The sequence below is a fragment of the Protopterus annectens genome, chromosome 9.part0 (assembly GCF_019279795.1).
Source record: "Protopterus annectens isolate FY-2018-M chromosome 9.part0, PAN1.0, whole genome shotgun sequence".
NCBI lineage: Eukaryota > Metazoa > Chordata > Ceratodontiformes > Protopteridae > Protopterus > Protopterus annectens.
The window spans coordinates 1,094,662,263-1,094,679,842 of NC_056743.1; positions in this window are offsets into that span (position 1 = coordinate 1,094,662,263).

Here is a 17,580-nt window from a genome sequence, read left to right on the forward strand (position 1 = left end):
CTTCCTTCAGTGTTTTTTTTAATAAATGTCATGATCTTTTATATCCATCTGAACTACACTCACAAGTGGAATTGCCTCTAATGCTGCACTGCAGTATCAGTAATGAAAACTAAGCCCTGTCACCTGTCGTTAGAATAGGACCCACAGCCTAATGAATTTCTAGCACCAAAGATGTGTACCACCCATTGAGCCCCTGACACTGCTACCTGGATTCAGGAAATGAGATGACAGGCTATGCTTAGTGAGATACAGGGCCACACCAATTCAGTTAGCTAGGCATATGATCTTTGGCCTTTTTAGCATGCGTTTGCATTTATTATGTCCTATATCTTCTTGTTTGTTAGATTTTTGCTTTCTCTCCATTCCATTCACTCCAGGTTACTCCTTCCTTTTTCTTCCTTGTCTTTACTGCCTCTTGTTCTAATTTGAAGTTGTTAAAAAAGAGAGATAAAGGCATTTAGTTCCCTTTTCTCTTTAATAAAAAAAATAAAAAAAGATCAATGTACATGGGCCAGCAGTGAAGATCATCCTCGCGTGCTGCTGATTCACAGCATGTTGCAATACAAATGCTGTCTGTCAAAACATCAACAACAGTAAATGTTGGTAACTTGTACCCATCCTCCTGAGAAATGTAAACTGCTAATGGAATACTCCAAAACGTCATTAAATAGTGAACCGAGGGGCATGGGACTCTACGCCATTTGATAGGTTCATAGGCAAATACTAGACTAGTTGCTCATTTAAGTCTATCAACTTTCCGTTTTGGAGCTTGAATTCACCTTTCACATGTGGTATTAGATTGGCCTTACCCATCCCATGGTTGATAATTTTATATTACCCCTAGAGAGAATAACTGGGATCATACCATAGATAATTTGAGGGGGCAGTCCTGGGGTAAATTTTCTGTTACCCATCCATAAATCCAAGTTGCACTTGAATATGGACAGGGATGAGCTTTGCTTTATGTGGATGGGGAGTCTATTCCAGTGCAGTGGTATCCTCTGTGAGATAACTGTTCCTCCAAATTATTCTATTGATGTTACAGAAGACGTTTAGATACTTGGACCAAGCATTTCTGATCCCATTTGACTTGTGCAGTAGGTCCAACAGTATTAGTTTGGAGGATGCCTTGTATACCAGTTACAGGTCACCTTTTAACACTCTGTAGGATGCCAATTATAGTGACAGGTCTTTGAGGCATTCCATGTAAGACACATTGTTTAATCCTTGTATCCTTTTAGTAAGGTACCTCTGTGGACATTCCAGTTGTTTCATGTGCCTGGACAGATGTATGTCAAAGGTGGTATTATTCTCAATGACTGGCCTAATAAGTAAGGATGAAAAATGACATCTCTAGTTCTAGTGCAATCCCATTGTTTATAAGCTGCATAATATAGAAAGGCTTTCTTATGGCAGTGGACAAATGGTAGAACGTTTGGTCACTGTCCATATAAGTTCCCATATCCCAAACATCTGGGTCAATTCTCAGGATCATAGTTTGTGTGGTAGTTTCCTGGCATAGCTTTTTACCTTCAGCCCTTTTCAAAGACGTCCAACAGGTTGAATAAGCATGACATGCCCTTTGACAAATCTAAGCAGAGAAATATCTAGTGTTTGGAGGTTCCCTATGGCCTTATTGATTAGTTCCACAATAAGTATTTCTATGGCTTTGCATATTAGGCTGGTTAGACATATCGGTCTGTAATTGCCTGGGTCTGTGCAAAATCCTTCCTTAAGCAGGGGATTGACACTACCTGTTCTCCATTTGCATGGTGTAAAACCTATATGGAGGCTGAGGTTAACTGTGTTAGGCAGGTGGTTAAATTGTGCATCATGCTGAGGAATCATTGATGCAGTATTTTTAGCTTTTATAGCACTTTCAGGACTTGGTCTTGTATAAATTCTGGAGGAGACTCAGTTTCAGGTATATCAGGGTAGGCACATTCTCAATGGTCTTGCTTCATTGTGCTCCCAGCAGTAACATCAGCACACTGGGTAGAGTCTAAGAAAAAGCCTAGTGCTCATACAGTATGATGCTGTAGATTCCAGCTACAGTCTTCTTCCAGGATGCCACAATCTACTTTCCCTTCTACTATACTAGGTGGTCCAATATGAAGAATAGTAACATTGATTTCTACTGCCCCCACTTCTCTCCACCAGCATTCCCAAAACCAGAAGGTAGTACCTGGGTTGGGGGAAGGAGTTACAGGAGTGGTGCTTGACAGCCAATGGCCACGCTGTGTAGCAACAGGGCTCAAAAATAAAGATGAACCACCAAGTCATATCAGGAGCATTGATATATTATGGCAGTACCAGAAAGTTTTTATTTCCGATAAAATACATCCTTGTACTGGCAACCAGGTCCATATTTTGTAGGCAAAGTTCTAAGTGCCTGCTCTCATATCCTTTGGTAGTACAGGAGTGCTGACATTTTTGTTCTTTTAATAACTAAAGGTATTGTAGGTGCAAGCATTTTTGCTTAGACTAAGGTATACCTTTATAAATAAGTAATTTTATTTTCATCCATCCTTGGGTGGCTGCAGTTTGTAAGCTTTTTATTGATGGCAGTGGTGAAGGAAAATTTCCCACTGATCCCTTTTACTTAAAGATTTGTGACCACAAGCAGTCATGTGTAATACAGACGTGCTGACAGTTTTATTGTTTAAACAACTAAAGGTATTGCAAGTCCAAAAATTTTACTTGGACCAATGTATACTTTTATAAACAAGCAATTTCTCATCTGATGTCATCATTTGCTCAGGTTAAACGGTTAATAATCTGATTTCTGGGCATAGTGGACATTTGTATGAAGTAAGTTGGAATACTTTCTTGTGGCTACTGTATTCTTGTTTGAAAGAAGCTTGAAATGCATTAGCATGGTCATGTTGAATAGTCAGAGAACAGAGTTTTTCTCCCAAGTCCTCTCCTGTGTTCTTACTCTTCCTACCAGCATTTGCGACCAGGAGATCATCATTAGCCTAGCCTCACAAACCTTTTCTACATTTAATTGCAATCAGACTTGGAAACTGTCCTGACACTGCTCTACAAATTTTATAAAGTATAGGTGTCATATAATTACATAAGCTGAAACAGTGCAATACCTTTGCTAGCATGCATAACCTCGGGATGATGGTTGTAGGGAGTGTTGTATTTGTCTCCCACCCCCTAATCCTCCCGGACTCCCCTACTTCTCATAGCTCAATTCTTTTCTCCACTGTTGACTAATAACTAGTGGTTGTTGGATGGCAGTGTATGACTGCATAACTGCTGAGATATACATCTCTAGCCTAAGTTAAATTGATAGCAGGACCATAACTTCCACAGTTACTCTGAAAATATAGCAAAGTAACAGGCTTCATACCTGTCTGCAGATTTTGTTTTGTGATTGCAGTGTACAAGATGGGCATATGTACTTTAGCCATTCTGTAATTCCTCCTCTTCCAATAGGTAGCCCCTCCCACATCCACCTAAGATGCAGGGCAACTTTTTTCAGCCTCTCAGAATCTCGGGCACTATTTTTAATCTATACCCTGCTTGGTTAGTCATAATTCCATATCGGTGCCTGCACATCAAAGAAACTGCCGTTGTCTGTTATTGCTGTTTTAATCCTCAAAATTTGATAACAGCTTACCCATTTTATTGCATCTGAAGCCTAAGCATAGCTGTATTCTAAGTGATGTACTGATACATAGCTGTAATCTATACCAAATAAACAGAAAAGACAAGCAGCGTACTAATAAATTTAAGAAAATAAGAAACTCCGCTCAGGTTGAAATAACCTATTTTTAATACGCAGAAAATAAAAAGTTTAAGCACTTTCATTCGTAGACGCACTGAACTTCTTCAGAAACAATTAGCCCCCATAAAATGCAAACATATATAGCCTTTGATTTAAAAATGGTGCCAAAAGGCTTCCCAAATTCTTAAAGCTATACACAAAACTTAGAATTAAAAGCTGTAATAGAAATTGGACTTAATAAACGTAAAAATTAGACGCTTAGAGAAACATATACATACGATTAAACCAAAAACTAATAATAATAATATAATGTGTCCTATGCAAAGAATAAAAAATACATAACATCTGTAAATGCCTGTGGAGCTGAAATAAATAAAATCAACTAATGCAAAGTGCTTTCCCTTTCAAAATTGGTTTTAAGGAAAACACATCATTGATACCTGGAGGATTGGTAGAATTAAGTAAAACCTGCCAGGAAAACTCTATTCGTTCAAGCAGGTTCTCCCAATCACCAAACATGGGCATCTGTTCAACTTGTTTCAAGATGGAAAAAAACTTTTTTGAAGTCCTAACAAGTGACATTATGCTTGTATAAAACATTAATGTGCTAAGCTTTATGGATGGCATATACATGTTGGTACATGCGTATCTTTATCCATACCCACAGTCTTACCCACATAGAAGGATGGACATGAGGCACACAAAGCTATATACAATACCCCCTTGGTGTTAGTTATACAGACTCTTAACTAAAATAGGGTCAAAAAAACCAATGTATGTGGATACTAGAACCCTCAAGTATGTACCTGCATTTTTTCAGGAACCACATTTTCTCATCCCCCATTGGTTCATGAATTTATCATGTTTGGCACCTTGCCACTCAAATATACTCTTCAAATTGCTGCTGTTCTTGAAAACAAACCTAGGGGAAATACCCAATCTGTCAGTAAGTCCCATGCATAGGAATACTGTGGACCAATGTCTGCTGATATCCGTACGTAAAGAGTCTATACCCCTAGTAAGATCATCAGTTAATTATGTGGAGGCCTGCGACCCATTACTATCACCTCCTACTGTGGTACGATCTGTTAACAAAATAGGTTGATACCTAGTATATCTATGGTTGTTGTCAAATTGCAGTATTGAATCCAACATGTCACAGGGGTAGCCTCTTTCAAAAAACATTACTTTCAATTTTTGGGACTCCTCAAGAAAGACTGAGTCAGAAATTAAATGGCTCAGCCTAATAAACTGCCCCCTAACCAGATTATGTTTCGGCCAAAGGGGATGTTGACTGTCAAAATGCAGAAAAAATTTGAATATGTAGCCTTCCTAAAGATATTGGACTCAAAATGCTTGTGTGAAATCCTTGTACAGTAAAATGTCAAGATAACTGATCTCAAACTGATCATGATGGCATGTGAACTCAAGGAAATTGGTAGTAGTACCCAAAAAATTCAATAAAACTGGAAAGTTGTTCAATACTACCACCACATAAAATAAAAATATTGTCCAAATATCTTAAATATAGTATCAAATTGGCTTTAAAAGAAGAGTTCAAAAACTTAGTGGTCTCCCATGACCACAAAACCATATTGGCAATGGTAGGGGCCGAGGCTGCAACCATTGCAACCCCCCTCTGTTGCTTGAAATACTCTCCCTCAAAGAATACAAAATTATTAGTGAGAACATTTTCCATACATTGTATAATTAAAATGTCATTATTAGCCAGGTCAGTCACTTTACACACAGCATGATGGAACAAACCCATACCCACATTGGGTGGAATGATTGAGAATAAGTCCTTAATATCAATGGTGACAAAAATGACATCTGCATTAAATGGTATTGAAGAAATAACCTTCAAAAAAATGCCAAGAGTCTTTAAGGATATAACTTATCTACTGCAAATGTTTTCAATCTGTAGTCCACATATTTAGCCAAGGACTCTGTCTTAGAACCCCCAGAAGTGACAGTGGATCTCAGTGGTGGGTTATTGATAGACTTGTGTACCTTAGGGATTCCAAAAATCCCAGGAACCCTAGGTTTTTCCACCTTGAGAAAGTCCCCAAGATGTACAGGAATATCAAAACTGATAAAAATATCCTCAAGAGTTAAATCAATATGATAAGAAATGTTGATCTTATTGAGAGACACTTCAGTAAATGTCCCATCATAAAGATATTCAAACGTCTTAGATGTATACAAATTCCTATCCATAATCACCACACCACACCACCACCCTTGTCTGGGTTCATAATATGTATATTACAATCCTTGGCCAACATATACAGTGTTCCTGTCACCAGTATTTAAATTGTAAAATTTGGGTCTACTGTTAGAACCACACCACTCCCAAATACTGCTTTCACATAACCATTCAAAAATATTAATACTGGGTATCAGTGGTGGATTGTAAACACTGGCACGCCTTAAGGACTCAATATTGGATGTTGCTGAATGTAAGATACAGGACAAATTAAGTTTCCATGTAAATAGCTTCAATTCTATAAGGTCCACCAAAGAAGGTTGTCTAGAAGGCACAAACTTAAAACCCTTCTGCAGCAGAGATCCAGTCGCTTCAGTAATATACAAGGGGGAATAATTGAATATTTTACAACTATTGTAGGTGAAAATAATGCCAGTACCTTCATTACCATCAGATAAAAGGTCTTCCCCAATTAATGCTGGTATCCCATGTTGGACCTTCTATTCCTCAAAAAAACCTGCCTTGAGGGGTTATGGTTGTTCTTGTTACTGCTGTTACCCACATCATCAGCAACCTGATCTTGCCTCCCCCTCCATTCCTCCATTCTATTAGATCTCCTTAGACCAATAGTTCCTGAGCCATTGGAGTGGTGTTGGTAGACTAACTGATCATCGAAAGCCTCATGGGTGCCTCTTTGCCAGTACCACCCAGACGATTAGGGTAGATTCTCTTGGCATAATCATTGATGTCCCACAAATTTTTCTTTTGTTTCCTTCGAAAAGAGGTAATTTCAGTCATCCACCTTCCTTAGAATACCCCTATAATCATCCAATTGATGTTGGAACAATAGACAATAGATCCTGCTTGATTTCAGAATCGAAGTTACATATATCATCCTCCAAAATGGCTAAACGTCTCGTATTGTTCTTAACCAACATGTTGAGAAATTCCAAACCGATGCAGTCAAAATCCAAAAGCTCCATGTAAAACACACACCTTTGGATAACTCCAATTGGGGTATTTAAATATACAAAGGCCCTTGGGTACATGTTTGTTGGAAATGCAAAAATATAGTGTCCATCTGTAGGGACTTGCACTTTAAAAATCAAATTCTCAATTTTCTTTCAATTTAGAACCCAAGGTTATAGTTCTATCAGGTACCTGTGGATTGCCAGAGTAAGGGTTGGTGGAAGCTACATCACCAAAAAGAAATTTAGCTTCTAAACAGGCTTGTATGTCCTCCACCTGATGTAAAACAGAAGCGGAATTGTTAAACCCACAGCATGGCTGGATCCAGAATTATTATCCAAGGACTGAACTTGTCGCTCCTCATTGGAAATAGCAGCATGCAAAGAGTGAGAACTGCTGCCATCATGATCGTAAGAAGCTGGATGCATTCCACCTTGGCTCAGTAAGCCAAAGTCTGTACCCACTGATTGAGTATGTCCATACAACGGACTAAAATAGTCAAATCACCAGTAGTGTAATCTATAACCTAAAGCTAAGGAGTGTGCTCAGTTGCATATTATGTTTATACTTTAGTCTTTGTGTGTGTGTAACTACTGATGCTTGCAGTGCGCTTATTGCACCCTGTACTCTATAATTTGTATATTTTGCCTGTTGAACTATATTTCAATTCTATTGATACAATTGCCATTGGTGGGACTATTTAGTTCTCTGCTCCTGCATAGCATTTATGTAATATAGGTATTGGCAACTGTTAAATGTTCTTTATCTGTTAATGCATTGTGCACTAGTTCAATGATTCATAGGGCATTTTCTCTGACTCACAGGACAGTATCAGTTGAGTTAATGTACATTTCCTGTTTGACTTGGTGCTTTGTCTGTTGATCCATACCTTAGTAGCAAAGATTATAGTGTATTTTTTTAAATAAGTTGCATAAGTATCTGCTGTGTTTCCCATTCGCTAACTGATTCCATCTACTTTTTTTACCCTTTTCCAGTTTTCTGTCAAGTCCTCTCCTGTGTTCTTACTCTTCCTACCAGCATTTGTGACCATGGGATCGTTGCTAGCCTCAGAAACCTTTTCTACAATTAATTGCAATCAGACTCATAAAATGTCCTGATACTGCTCTACAAATTATAATTACATAAGTTGAACACACCACCGAGACGACAGCTGTAGGTAGTGTTGTATTTGCCTGCTGCCCTCTAACCCACCCAGACTCTCCTACTTCTCATAGCTCAATTCTTTTCTCTCCTGTAGGCTAATCACTAGCAATTGCTGTGAGCGGCATTGCATGACTGCATAACTGCCGATCTGTACTTCTCTAGCTAAAGTTAAATTAATAGCAGGCCCGTAACTGCCACAGTTACTCTGAAAATACAGCAAAGTAACAGGTTTCTTAACTTTTTGTAGATTGTTTTGTTTTTGGGATTGCAGTGTACAAGGTGGTTTTGACCCGCTCCATTCACCATCGCTTTGCTTGGGCTCACTCCACTCCCCTAGACTACCCGCATTCCCACCCACCCCCTCTTTTATTACATTTATATCCTCTTAGCCACACCCTAGTGCTCACTGACCAATCCTACATGTCCTCCTCCTCCTCCTCCATACTTCCTGTCTCACCTTTTATCAACTGCTACCCCTATAGTATCTCTCTAAATGTTTCCTTCGTTTTACTGTTCATTTATTTTATGCTCTCTTTTCCTAACTCTCTTGTCTCTTGCAGCATCTGTAAACCCACACTCAGTAGCTGAGAACACACACTATGCATCCAGCTCCACCTTCTCCCCACAGGATTTTTACTCTAACATTAGCCCTAGCCTATATCACATATAGTCTCTTCCTGCAAACAAATTTATCCTGTACACCAACTATTCCTTGCACTACTCTCCTAATCCCTTTGACTCCATTCCACACCTTATCTCCTCCAAATTATCTTATATTTGTCGACACATTTCCCATATGTTCTCTCCCCTCATCAGTTTCAAAGACATCTACCCTAACCCCTGGCTCTCCAACACTTCCTCCCCATCTCACACTACCTCTGCTAAATGTTCTAAAACTCTTCATATCACTACTCTAAACTTCCAAAGTATCTGTAATAACTCCTCTGAATTACAAGCTTGGCTCTCTCAAAACACAACCAATATCCTAGCCACTATGAAAACATAGTTAAAACCTTCTATACAGGAATCTGGGTTTCTCCCATCAAACTTCAGCATAATTAGAGCAGATAGGATTAGCAAAAAAGGAGGTGGTGGTGCAATTATCTACCCCCAATACTTTACGAATCTCTCCATTTAAACATTCTATCCCTCAATTCCAAAACACTGATATTCTGATTTCCTTTCTGGAAATTAACTGCTCTAAAAAAACTCTGTATTATTGTCATATATATTCCTCCTGGAAATAACATAATCTTAGAAAATATCCTTTCCTGGATTTCCTCCACTATAAAAAAATGAAACTATTATTGGTGACACGAATATCGATTGGGCCTCCATTTCCTCCAAAGACTCATCCCACAGCATACATTTGTTTCATTTCACCCAACTTATCTCCACCCCCTACTAGATACAAAAACAAAATCAATAGACTGGATTCTTGTCACTGACCCCTTTAAATACACAATGGCAGGCACCCTGTCCAACTCTATTAGTGACCCTCCCCCTGCCTTTGCTGTCCGTGCCTACTCTTCCATTAACAAAGACCATAATACCAAAATTGTCCAGAATCTTTAACCCCCTTGCTTTCACCAACATTCTAAAATGCATTAACTGGAATAGCCTTAAAATTCTCCCTTTAGACGATGCCCTTCTTCATTTCAACAATGCCTTTCTAAATATCTTAGAGAGTCTAGCTCCCTCCAGAACCAACTAATCAAAAGTAATCATGCCCCTTGGTTAACAAGACCTACCAAAAAAAATCATGTCTCGCAGAGATAAAGCTTGGAAAACCTGGCTTAAATCTAGAAATCCATCAGACCTCATTTATTATAAACAGCTCCAAAACCATCACTAAAGACAAACAGCAGTTTTTACAACCAGCCATCTAATAGGAAAAATGACCCCAAAATGTTCTGGTCTTCTGTAAATAATCTTCTAAACCCTGGCACCATATCCAACCCCTGTCCACATCCTGACATGCCTCCTGAACAAATTGCCAACATTTTCAATTCCTTTTTTATAGACACCATTGCCAACATAACTGACACTGTCTCTTTACCTCTCCCAAATATTCCTATTCCCACAACTGCATCATCCCATTCCCCTTTTCAATTTTCCTCTCCTCTCCTCCAATTAATGCCACTCAAACCTTGGTTCACACTATTCCAAACATTAATACCCGACCCCCAAACTCCTTACAACAGTCTTTCCTCCATGAGTTCAACCTTTCTCCCATTCCCACAACTTTTATTAAAAAAAATACTCTCAAAATTAAAACCCTGTTCAAATTCAACTGACAATATCCATGCCAAGTTTCTAAAAGACACTGCTAATTCTGTAGCCTACCCCATTAGCATTCTGATTAATAGAGCAATCCTAGAATCCTATGTCCCTTGTCTGTGGAAAAAAAGCAATCATTCTTCCTCTTCATAAGGGTGGCCCTTCAACCGATGTCTCTAACTTTTGTCCTGTTGCTATACTCTTCCCTGTCTCTAAAATACTTAAATGTGTGCAAAACAACTCTTAGACTATCTCCTTAAGAATAAAATTCTCTCCTCAGCGCAGCACAGTTTCCGACTAGGTCACAGCACATCCACTGCTTTGATTTCCTCTCTAGACATACGTAACAAAGCTAGGGATTCAGGATAAATTGTCTGCCCTTTTCTTAGATCTGTCAAAAGCATTTGGCACCATCTCTCATTTCTGTCCTCTTATCTCGGCTACCAAGCATAGGGTTGTCTCCCCAGGCACTTAACTGGTTTAAAAGCTCTCTCTCCAACAGAGAGCACACTGTTAAATTGCATAATTCCATTTCCCTCTATCTACTTAACCCCACAGATGTCCCCCGAGGTTTTATTTTGGGCTCTGTTATTTAATATTTTTATTAATAATCTCCACCTTGCTATCCCACACGGACCCCTTGTCCAATATGCAGACAACTTCACCATAGTCTGCTCTGCACCCAATGCAGACATACTTTAGCAAAATACCCAGGCAGCTTTTTTCTCTGTGGAGACATGGATTCACACTAATCACCTTTTAACCCAAAAAAATGAAACTCATAATTTTCACACCCAAGAAACAATTCCATATACACGAATCCAACCTCAACATGCACTCTCTCAACTCTACAAAAACTGAGATAGTATCTCACACCAGATTGCTAGGAATAATAATTGATGAAAACCTCAAATTTGACTTGCATATTCAAAATAATATATCTAAGACCAACAAGAAGCTAGGGTTGCTCTATAGACACATAAGCTCCTCTCCCTCCCATCTAAACAAACTCTAGTACAAGCATACCTTTTGCCTTCTCTAACCTATGGTGTACCACTGCTAATCAATATGTAGTCTTCCCTACTAGCAAAATTAGAAATATGCTACAATAAGATCACTAAATTAGTTAGTAACACCCACCACTCAACTTACCACTGTATTGCTCTAAAAAAGTTACAATGGCCTGAACTTCATTACCTGCTATTCCTCCAGCTCACAATTACTCCTAAACTTATAAACCACAACACTGCCCTTCACTTAACTCACTACTCTCCTTATATAACCCCACTAGGCTTCTGTGATCTGAACAGCTTCATCAAGTCCATAAACCAAAAATACCTTCAGGACAGTTATTATATTTATGGACCATGGCCAAAAAATTGAACACCCTGCCAACACCTATCCACCTTCAACATAATCTCTGCAACTTTAAAAATACTCTTCCAGCTGGATATGTAACTGCTCAATTTTCTCCTCTGCCATTACCTAATATGCCCACTGAAACTGGTCAGTCCATCTGTAGTCCCTGCTAATATCTCTCATCAGTAGCCTAATTCTACTTAACTTACTACTACCTACAATCCCTCACCTCTTCCTGTCTACTAAGCACCTTTTACTAACTCATTCTACTTCATATATTTATAGCATAACTCATCACTCCTTATGCTTTCTCATTAATGCCCAGCCTCTATTCTCTTCATAGTCCACGTATTCTTTGAATTTCCCTTAATGTCTGATGGTTCTCAAACCAATATTTTAGTGTTGTTGATATCAGGCATATTCATTTGTATTCTATTTTTGCATGTTCTTCGTGAATCTTATAATTCTGTTTTGTAATAATTTTCATGTAACTTTATGTATGTAAATCGTGTAATCTGTCATCTAAATAAAACTTATGTTTTATGTATAACTTGGAGCTTTTCTCCCTGAGCCTCCACAGAAAATGGGCTTTCACTGGCCCAGTGGACTTTCCCGGTAATCAAATGCCAATAAATATTAAATGATGATGATCATGTACAGTAGTGTCACAGCAGAGATATACACAGTCAACAAAGTGTCTGTGTCTGCTTACTATTGAACAGCCTGAGGATGAAAGTCCTTCTATCTTGATAAGTTACAGTCAATCTGTATTTGCAGGACTAATCCCATTTTTGTGAAGCAAGTTTGAATACCTTACTGTGGATATATTTTTTTTTACTCTGGCATGTGAGAAGTACACAGTCAGTAATGTGGTTGTAATTTAAGGATACAGAAGCTTTGTGTGAACAGGTGATTAACCCCTGCTGTTGATCACCTTTACACAGTCAGAAAACTTGCTTGGCAAGAACAGTGTCACACAATGTACTGCATTTGATAAAATTAATGTAAAACCAGTACTTTTGGCCTGCTATTGTATACCTGCATGTCAGGTGGGGGTTGCTGCAGTGTTTCTAAGAGTAACAAATAAGTCTTATTTTTTTCACTTTCCATCACAGACTTCACCAATGTACACAGTAAGTGGTTGTGTTTGCCAGTCCGGGCAAGATGTGTATTCGAAAGCAACTGTTCACTTTCATAGTGGCTAAGTGAGTAGCATTGCTGTGTCTCAGTGATTGGTTCTTGGTTGTGTTCCTGGCTGTGGTTCTTCTGTATGAAGTCTGCATGACCTTCCAGTCTGTGTGGGTTTAATTCAGGTGCTTTTGTATCCTGTAATACTCCAAAGATATGTTGCAGGTGGCTAGGAAATAAATAAAGACAAGGCTCAAAAAACAAACCCACTGCCGTAAATAGAGCAAGTAACAAAAAACTGAGGGTAATGCTACTCAATGCCAGAAGTCTAAACCTCAAAATGCATGCACTCGAGGCACTCCTCAGTATGAAGAAAATAGATATATGTGCAGTAACAGAAAACCTGGTATAAGGCTCCAAAGAGCACCCCAGCACTACCAGGCTACAACTCATACCATACATTTCGGCCACAAAACCCAGACCAAAATACAGGAGGAGTATCCATATTCATCAAGGATACCCACACCTCCAGGTTAGTGGCACAGCACGATGCTTCAGAGATCATCCACATGCAACAGAGATCATCCGCATGCAACTAACAACGGGCAAAACTGCTATTCAAATTATAGCTTGCTACAGATCACCCACCATGTCCCAGGACCCTCACTCCACATTCCTGGAAACACTGGGAAACGGGTCCTACCAAACACCCTGATATTGGGTGATTTCAATTACCCAAACATTAACTGGGAGACTACTCGAGTACAAACTCCCTTGCCCAACATTTCGTATAATTTATAAACTCACACACTGGATCAACTGGTAAACAACCCCATCAGGGGTGACAACATATTGGACCTGGTCATCACCAACATGGGCGACCAGTGTTCCACACTGGACGTCAACCCCTCATTGGTTAGATATGACCATAAGCTAATCACTCTGGATATCCACATTCCGCCACCACCCTCGGTCAAAGAAACCACCGTGAAAAACCTTTCAAAAGCAAACTTCATATTACTTAAGACCGAGGTGGGAAGTTTCAAAGCCCCCATGCTAAAGGATAATGCTGTCCAAGCTGTAAAATCCTTTAATAATGCACTCTATGGGCACTTACAAGAATGCATGGATCACGCCATCCCAAACAAAACCAAGACTCTCTCCTCCAAGGAAAAGGAAACCAGTCTGGTGGACCCCTGCCATAAACGAGCTATACAATGGAAGGAGGAAACTAGTACAAAAAAAGAGTAAAATCCCAAGAAGGGAAGACATCCCTGATCAGTATCAGCAAGAAACTACATGCCCTCATAAAATCATCCAAGGCTAGCATCAAAAGAAACATTTCCATGGACTCCAAAGATAACCACAAGGCATTATTTAGCTATGTCAAGAATCTAAGTGGTAATTCTCAGATCTGCTCGGAGTTGGTGCACAGAATACACTAAACCGACTGACATAGCCAACATCCTGGCAGACAGGTTCAGTGCAAACTTCACCCCCCTCACCCCCAAAAGGGCCCATAACTATACCAGAAGAATGTAGTGCCCCTGAAATCAAACACTCAGGTTAAAACAGCTCTCTCCAAAGCCAAAAACACAGCATCAATGGGACTGGACAGTGTCCCAGGCTGTATCCTACATGAGCTCAAAGATGAACTAACCCCTCACCTAAACACACTGTTTAAACTCAGGCAAGCACAGGAGGACTGCGGCTGACCAAGTTCACAGACAACTGCAAACTAGGGGCTATAACTGACTCTCCGGCTGACACAGACATCCTTCAAAAGGGTCTCACAGAGACAGACACCTGGTGTCAAAACCATGGCCTCAAGCTAACCACCAAAAAGTGCATAGTCATCCCCTTTGGAAAAAACAAAGTACCCATAAACTATCACATAGGTGGTAGCCCTTAAATACGGAAGACCTAAGGGATCTGGGGACCCAGGTAGATAGTAACCTCTTGTTTGATAATCACATTGCCAAAGTGGTTAGAAAATCCTTCTATGTGCCCACCTAATCACAAAAGGGTTTGCATCCAGATTGGAAGAGGTCATTGGGCCCAGGGTTGCCAGATTTCCAGGCCCCCAGGTAGGGACAAAAAAAAGGTCTCTCACGGCAAGTGAAGACCAAAAAAAAAAGCAAGTGAAGACCAAAAAAAAAAAAAAGTCTTTAATGCGGAACACAGTTCCACATTAAAGAACAGTAGCTCTGGACTAAACATGGAGCTTCTCGTGTTTAATGCATTACAGTTCTGCATTCAACACAAGTAGCTCCGTGTTTAGCGATTTTTGATTGGCCCGTATACCGGCATATGGGCCAATCAAAAATTGCTAAACATGGAGCTTCTCGTGTTTAATGCAGAACGCAAGAAGCTCTGTGTTTAGCAATTTTTGATTGGCCCATATGTCAGGTATATGGTACAATCAAAAAAAAAAAAAAAAAAAACAAAGCAGAGGCTGGCCGGGATTTAAACTGGCAGGGTGGGACTCGGGATCAGGCTGCTGATCTTGGGACAGTCCCGCCCAAATAGGGACGTCTGGCAACCCTGATTGGGCCCCTCTATGCATCACTCATTAGATCCATCATAGAGTACAATGCCCCATTTGGGATGTACCTTACAAGACACCTGCAGCAATTGGAAAGACCACATAAGTACCTCACCAAGAGGATCACTGGCCTCAAGAAGATGCCCTATGCAGCTCGACTGAAGAAACTCCAGCTGTACTCTGTTGCATACCGCCTACTCAGAAATGATCTCTGCCTGACATACAAAGCCATGCCCAACACAGAATTTGATGGACATGCTCCACCTAAAGAAAACCATATCCCCTCAAGCCTCATGCTCCAGGGATCTAAACCTCAACACAACAGTAAATAGGATGTGCTGGAGGGATAGATTCCTGTCCCAGAGACTTCCCATGCTCTGAAACAAGATTCCAATCTACATTAGGCAGAGCTCCTCACTAACCCTCTTCAAGAGAAACCTTGAGTGGATGGGAAACAGTTTACCCCAGGGATCACTTCAATGGCTCTGCTGGACAGATGCACAGGGAACTAATCTAAGGGGGCAGCGAAAGCCAACACATTCTGGCTAGGCTTATAAATGCCTTCGGGCAGATAGTCTAGTATCTGCCTATGAACCTAAATACAAATAACTAAAAGGCCCAGAATGGAATGATTATAGGAAACACAACAATGGAAAGGACTTCTTATCTTCTCTCTGTCAATTATTTAAAACTGTATAACTCATCAGATAAGGAACTGAAAGCACAGCTGCAGGCTGTCAAAACTTTTTCAGATAATAGAATGTCATTTGGCCTTGTCATTTGGCCTTGATAAACGTGGAAACGCAACCTTTAAAGCAGGAAAACTGCAGCACTAGGGAAAACATCAGTTTGGGACAAGAAAGTGATATAAATGAACTTGAGCAAGAGGAAGTGTATACATTTTTGGGAATTGACCAAGGATTAGCAATAAAACATGAACAAATGAGAATAAAATTAGTAAGGAATACTTTAGAAGACTTTAATCCTGAAAACAAAGTTTACATCTAGGAATAAAATCCAAGCTATAAACTAATTTGCTCTTCCTGTCCTAAATTACCATTTTTGAGTGATTGGCCCCAAAATGTGTTGGTTAGATTAGATATTTAAACAAGGCGGATGCTTCATCCTCACCAAATGTTCTATAAAAATTTGTGCATACCAAGATTATATATTCTCCGTCCCGAAGGAGGGGATGGGCCTCCTTTAAATTGATTACATGTATAGATCTGCAATCATGGAACTCCACACATCTGACCTCACAAGACCCAAATGTAGTGAAAATTTTGATTTTGATGACTTCTATGCTTAGTTTAGCAGAAGTATATTGGTGTCAAGCAGGAATGCAAATCAAACCAGAAGCAGATAAAAATCAGGTAGCAACTGAATGTGCCAAAAAACAAAAGAAAGCATATAAGGGGAAGGACCAGATGCAAAAGCAAGAAATGTGGAGAACGCATAAATATAGTTGCAAGTATAGAAAACTTCTGAAGAACCTCATGTTAATCAGGAATGAACACAGGAGTAGTTAAGGAGAGGTGAAGTCAAACCAAGAGATGAAAGGTTAATATTGGCGGCCCAAGATAGTGGATTATGTACATGCTGGTTTGCAAAATCCATTGAATATATGGGAGAAACAGACAAATGTAGGTTTTGTAAAACTGAATTGGAAATGGCTCATTTCTGGTTTTGACATAATGGCAGAAGGACTGTATACTGAAAGCATAATAATGTGGCAAGACTGCTGCACTGGAGAATGTGCAAATATGGTATTGAAGTGGCTGAACAACACTGGAAACTTGAGCCACAAAAGCATCATAGAAAATGTTGACGTCTAAATCACATAGGATCGTCCATTACCAACAGTTCAAAAGGTAGATGCCATAAAACTGGATATAGTGGTCCAAGAAAAGAAGACAATGGCATTGATCATTGAAATCGCCACACCCAGTGACTACATTGTCCTGTGTACAGCGAGAGACAAAGTTATAAAATATCAGGATTTGCAAGAAGAAACGAGAGCAATATGGAAGAAAGATACCCAGATAGTTCCAATAGTAGTAGGAGCAATGGGTCTTATAAAAAGAGTCTAAAATCATATTTAGATATGCTACCAATACATGTAACTCCATACGAATTGCAGGAGTTGTCCTTACCGGGCACATTGCAGGTGCTGCAAAGAGCACTTTT